At 48.2% G+C, this 6,000-nt stretch overlaps 1 protein-coding gene across 1 annotated transcript in view; it reads right to left on the reverse strand.

Annotated features, from left to right (window-relative positions):
• The window catches only part of MOSPD1 (motile sperm domain containing 1), a 62,080-nt gene extending 58,102 nt beyond the window's left edge, over nt 1-3,978 (reverse strand). The window contains exon 1 of the mRNA XM_040323735.1: nt 3,626-3,978. The gene's annotated coding sequence lies outside the window, so the exon portion shown is untranslated. The remainder of the gene's footprint in view (nt 1-3,625) is intronic.
• Nucleotides 3,979-6,000: the final 2,022 nt, after the last annotated feature.

Here is a 6,000-nt window from a genome sequence, read left to right on the forward strand (position 1 = left end):
GCTTCTATTCAAATTAAGCGCGCCCCCGATTCTAAGTAACTGCGCATGCGCCGGGCTTAAAAAAGCCCAGTGCGCATGCTCCAGTTCTCGGCGGAAAACATCAATGACGCCGACGTGTGCGTCATTGACGTAAAGTCGTATTCAAGAACGACTTAGGGAAACGACGTAGCTGACGGAAAAACACGACGCGGACCCGACGCTATCCGTAACATGGCCTACGTGGGACATGCGGAAACTTACTCCTCATATAGCAGGAGTAAGTTTCCGCTTACGCAAACGACGTTAGCGACGGGTACGCGATGCAAAATAGTTCGGGAATTGGTGTAGCAGGCTCATTTGCATAAACAAATGAGACCTTCACGTAAATGCCATCTAGCAGCTGGCGGCGTAATTACATTTAAGATCCGACAGTGTAAGTGACTTACACATGGCGGATCTTAAGTGTATCTATGCGAAAATTATTCTAAGAATCAGTCGCATAGATACACGGGCCAAAAAAGGGAGATACGATGGAGTATCCTGAGATACTCCATCGTAACTTCTCTCAGAATATGGCCCAATGTGCATAGGCGCTCCTATTGAGGTCTTTTGGGGACTAAAGCATGCGACTTTGCCCCAAACGAGGCTCGTGTATTTTTTTTAAACGACATGTTTCCAGCTACAAGCGACACAATGCTTAGGTGTGATCGGACACCACTGGATTCAATGGAAATCCCAGTATCGAGTGTTTAAAGGGGAGTTCCAGGCTTTTTTCAGTTTATTCAAAGTCAGCAGCTACAAAAAGTATAGCTGCTGACTTTTAATAAACAGAAACTCACCTGTCCCACGATCCAGCGATGCAGCCGCCCCAAGCCTCGCTCCTCTCCCCTCCTCTCTGCTGCGCCGCCATAGCAACTGTGGGCACACGGCCGTGACAGCTTGCGGCTTCACGGCCAGGCACGCACTGCACATGCGCGAGTCACGCTGCTCTCTCCAAGTGGGCAGGCAATCTTCTGAGACCTGTGACATTTCAAAACTAGGTACACCCCCCCAAAAAAAATGACATGCCAAATGTAGCATGGAAGGAGGCGAGGTGTGCTTAAATCGGAAGTTCCACTTTTGGGTGGAGCTCCGCTTTCAGTACTTCTAGTGAAGCTAGAATTGCCCTTCACGTCGCTTAGGTGTGATTGTGGCCTTAGTGTGCGTTTTATTATTGTTACTACAAATATCAAATGCCGTTCCACATTGGTCCACATCAAACACTGGGTGCACATCTAATACATTGCTGAATATTTAATTTTCAAATAAAATAGATAGCTTAAAGCTGTAGCTTCACAAATCCGCACAAGAGCAGTGAGCGTTCTAACATGTTTTAACTCCAGTAAAATCAACTTCTTTATTTATGTAGCTTTGCAAATCCACACAACAGCCAAACAACAAGAGGACTTCTAATGCACTTTATGCTAGAAAGTGCTTAATCATGGAGTCATTCTATGATTAAGCGATTTTTAGAGCGAAATGCATTAAAGTCGTAATCACTAAGTCACACTGTGATTAAAGGGGTTGTAATGGTTAAAAAATTGTTTTTTTAAATAACAAACATACCATACTTACCTCCACTGTGCAGTTCGTTTTGCACAGAGTGGCCCCGATCCTCATCTTCTGGGGTCCCTCGGCGGCTGTCTTGGCTCCTCCCCGCAAGAGCTAACCCCCTTCTGGGAAGCACTCTCGCAAGTAGGTTATCTTGCGCCTGTGTGATACAGTGGCGGCCATAGCCGCCAAGTGTATCACTCGGCCCTGCCTCCCGGCACGCTGCATCATTTATTTGATTGACAGCAGCGGGAGCCAATGGCTGCACTGCTATCAATCTCCAATGAAGAACCTCCTTAAGCTAGGGGAAAGCATTGTGGGATGGCGCCCACGGAGTTTCGTGGCTCAGATAAGTAAAACTGGGTGTCTTCCCCTGAGTACCCTGTGTCTTCTACTGAGAGCCCAATGTCTTCTACTGAATCCCCCATGTCTTATACCGAGTGGCTTGGGTCAAATTGAGATATTGGAAATTATACATTCCGTGCATATTAAAGTTTTGGAACACTGTATATTTTGACATCATAATGTAACATTACAGCTTTTAGACAAATACATTTTTGTTCACTTAGATTTGATCCAAAGTGGTCATCAAGATATCCTACCATCCCCTGGTCTATTAGGACCCTACAAAGGCCCCATTCCAAGGATGTGTTTTTAGTAAATAGGATCATCACACTTGTGACCCCACTTGGCCCATGTCTGCTTTGTTGTACTATAGTGTTATTGTAGTAAATGGGGGCCCATAGAGTCCCTGTAGGTGAGATGTATCTGGCTCTGGCAGCATTGTGGCTTGGTGTAGGTAGGACAATGCTCGGTGTAGCTAGAACAGTGGTCGGTGTAGGTAGGATAGTGCTTGTGTAGGTAAGCCAGTGCTCAATTTAGGTAGGTGCTTGTTGTAGGTAGAACAGTGCTCGGTGTAAGTAGAACAGTGCTCGGTGTAAGTAGAACAGTGCTCGGTGTAAGTAGAACAGTGTTCGGTGTAGGTAGGACAGTGTTCGGTGTAGGTAGGACAGTGTTCGGTGTAGGTAGGACAGTGTTTGGTGTAGGTAGAACAGTGTACGGTGTAGGTAGGACAGTGCTCAGTGTAGGTAGGACAGTGCTCGGTGTAGGTAGGACAGTGTTTGGTGTACGTTGGACAATGCTTGGTGTAGGTAGGACAGTGCTCGGTGTAGGTAGGTAAATGGTGTAGGAGGTAGGACAATTCTCTGTGTAGGTAGGTGCAGAGTGTAGGTAGGACAATGCTTGGTGTAGGTAGGACAATGTTTGGTGAAGGTAGGACAATGCTTGGTCTAGGTTGGACAGTTCTCGGTGTAGGTAGATGCTTGGTGTACGAGGTAGGACAATGCTTAGTGTAGGTAGGTGCAGGGTGTACGTAGGACAATGCTTGGTGTAGGTAGGACAATGTTTGGTATGGGTAGGTGCTTGGTGAAGGTAGGACAGTGCTTGGTGTAGGTTGGACAGTTCTCGGTGTAGGTAGGTGCTTGGTGTACGAGGTAGGAAAATGCTCGGTGTAGGTAGGACAATGCTTGGTGTAGGTGGTCAGTGCTTGGTGTAGGTTGGACAGTTCTCGGTGTAGATAAGTGCTTGGTGTACGAGGTAGGACAATGCTTGTTGTAGGTTGGACAGTTCTCGGTGTAGATAAGTGCTCGGTGTAGGTAGGACAATGCTCGGTGTAGGTAGGACAATGCTCGGTGTAGGTGGTCAGACAGTGCTTGGTGTAGGTAGAACAATGCTCGGTGAAGGTAGGACAATGCTCGGTGAAGGTAAGTGCTTGGTGTAGGTAGGACAATGCTTGGTGTAGGTAGAACAATGCTCGGTGAAGGTAGGACAATGCTCGGTGTGCCTGTCCTCCATACACATGTGATCAGCTGGTGGAGGATGTCTGGACACACACACTGATAATCTGGGGCTGTGCAGTGTCAGGACACCATGTCAGTACGGATCACACACTGTGTACTCTGCTCGGTATTCGGGTCAGTGGCGGTGATCGTGTCCCCCTCCCCCGGACTGCTGTGTCGTCCCGCTTCTGCCTCCTCCCCCCGTTCCCTCCATGTACCTTCTCTCCGCCGCCTCAGTCTCCGTCCCTTTGTCAGCTGCCTCTGGCCGCAGTGCCGCCCCGGAGCCACAGCGCTGACGTCACAGCTCCTGCTGCGGATGCTGAGCTTCTGCTGCCGCCTCTGTCAGCGGAGCACACAGTCCACCCGGCGCCGTCCTTATCGTACGGATCGCAGAAGCGAGGATATGAGGCCTCCACTTCACCGAACTACAGAGCAGGCCCGGGGAGTCGGACATGAAGGCCCCTAGTTCAGCAATGTTTTCCCGGCTGCCAGATACAAACATATTCCGCACCCCTTTGCCGCACAGGGCTCTCTATCCTCCTGACCCACCTTCACCGACCACCTGCCTATACCTCCTCACCTGCCCGGCACAAACCACCCACACAACTTGTTATCGCCAGGAGGGCATTGGCATTTCTCCCTTTCCCTATAGGCCAGCCTTCCTCCACCTGCATTCCAATAGAACTCCAAATGTTTCTTCCAGAAGATAAAGGGGTTCATTTTAACTTAACAGGGTTCCTCCAGAGGATGAGGGGGTTTCTTGGAACTCCTTGAGGGTTCCTCCAGAGGATGAGGGGGTTCCATGGAACTCCAGAGGGTTCCTTCACAGGATGAGTGATTTCCTTAAAACTCCAGAAGATGAGGGGGAATGTTCCATGGAGCTCCAGAGGATAATGGGGTTCCATGGAACTCCCGAGGGTTCCTCCAGAAGATAAGGGGGTTCCATGGAACTCTGAAAGGTTCCTCTCTACAGCATGAGGGGGTTCCATGGAATTCCAGAATATTTTTGCAAGGATGAGCTGTTTCCTTGGAACTCCAGAGGGTTCCTCCAGAAAATAAGGGGGTTCCATGGAACTCCAGATTGTTCTTACAGAGGATGAGAGAGTTTCATGGCACTCCAGAGGATGAGGGTGTTCCAGGGAGCTTAAGAGGGTTCCTCCCTCGGATGAGGGGGTTCGGTGGAACTCCATAGGGTTCCTCCACAGGATGAGGGGGTTCCATTGAACTCCAGAGGACTGGATGAGTGATTTCCTTGGAACTCCAGAGGGTTCCACCAAAAGATGAGGGGTTTCCATTTAACTCCAGAGGATGAAAGGGTTCCATGGAACTCCAGAGGGTTCCTTCACATGGGGGTGTTTCAAAGAACTCTAGAGGATTTCTCCACAGGATGAGGGGGTCCATTGAACTCCAGAGGATTCCTCCACAGGATGAGGGGTTCCATTGAACTCCAGAGGATTCATCCACAGGATGAGCGGTTTCCTTGGAACTCCAGAAGATGAGAGGGTTCCATGGAACCCCCTCATTCTGTGGAGGAATCCTCTAAAGTTGCCTGGAACACCCTCATCATGTGAAGGAACCCTCTGGATTCCATTCTCAACCAGGGTTCCATTAAACCCTAGGGTTCCTCCAGAGACGAAAATAAATAATAATTTCTTGCGCTACTCTGAGTAAATGGTGAATGATCAAAAGTGTGTATTGATGTCTAAGCCGCGATATCTAAATAGTGTTCACTGTGCACCAATAATATATGAATATGTGGAAAGTGATACCGCGCTCAAGAAAAATACATCAAACATAAAAACACAAATATCCAAACATGACTGTGTTGTCAAAAAGGAGTAACCAGTGGAGATGGATAAAAAAGGTAAGTAATCACTTAAAAGTAAAACAGTGCCTGCAAATCGGTCACTTAAAAGACAGTGCCTAAAACAAGTGACAAAAAATAAATAAATGAAAGCAGACTGGGGATAGAGCGGTCTGTCCGGGATTTATTTACAGGCGCAACCGCCCTCTAGCCTGGCGGCTGGCGCCATACGGCATGTATTTAAAAAAATGTCGGTCCTGGTGCTATTTTAATAATCTGAATCCCCAGCGAGTGGCTGGGGATCCGGATTTTGCCGTCCCCCTACTCTGGCGCCCTAGGCAGCCGCCTGACTCGCCTATTGCTAGCGCTGGCCCTGTGTATTGTACATTTATTATTCCACACTGCATCATTCTGTGTCCTGTATTTTACATTCCGTATTCCACACCGCATCATTCTGTATTCTGTACTGCACATTCCCTATTCCATACCACCCAATTCTGTACTCTGTACTGTACATTTCCTATCATACACCGCCTCATTCTGTACTCTGTATTGCACATTCCCTATTCCACACTGCTCATTCTGTACTCTGTATTGCACATTCCCTATTCCACACTGCTCATTCTGTACTCTGTACTGTACATTCCCTATTCCACACTGCCTCATTCTGTGGTCTGTACTGTACATTCCCTATTTCAAACCACCCCATTCTGTACTCTGTACTGTAGATTCCCTGTCCTACACTGCCTCATTCTGTACTCTGTACTGTACATTTCCTATTCCACACTG

The sequence above is a fragment of the Rana temporaria genome, chromosome 9 (genome assembly GCF_905171775.1).
Source record: "Rana temporaria chromosome 9, aRanTem1.1, whole genome shotgun sequence".
In the NCBI taxonomy this organism is placed as follows: domain Eukaryota; kingdom Metazoa; phylum Chordata; class Amphibia; order Anura; family Ranidae; genus Rana; species Rana temporaria.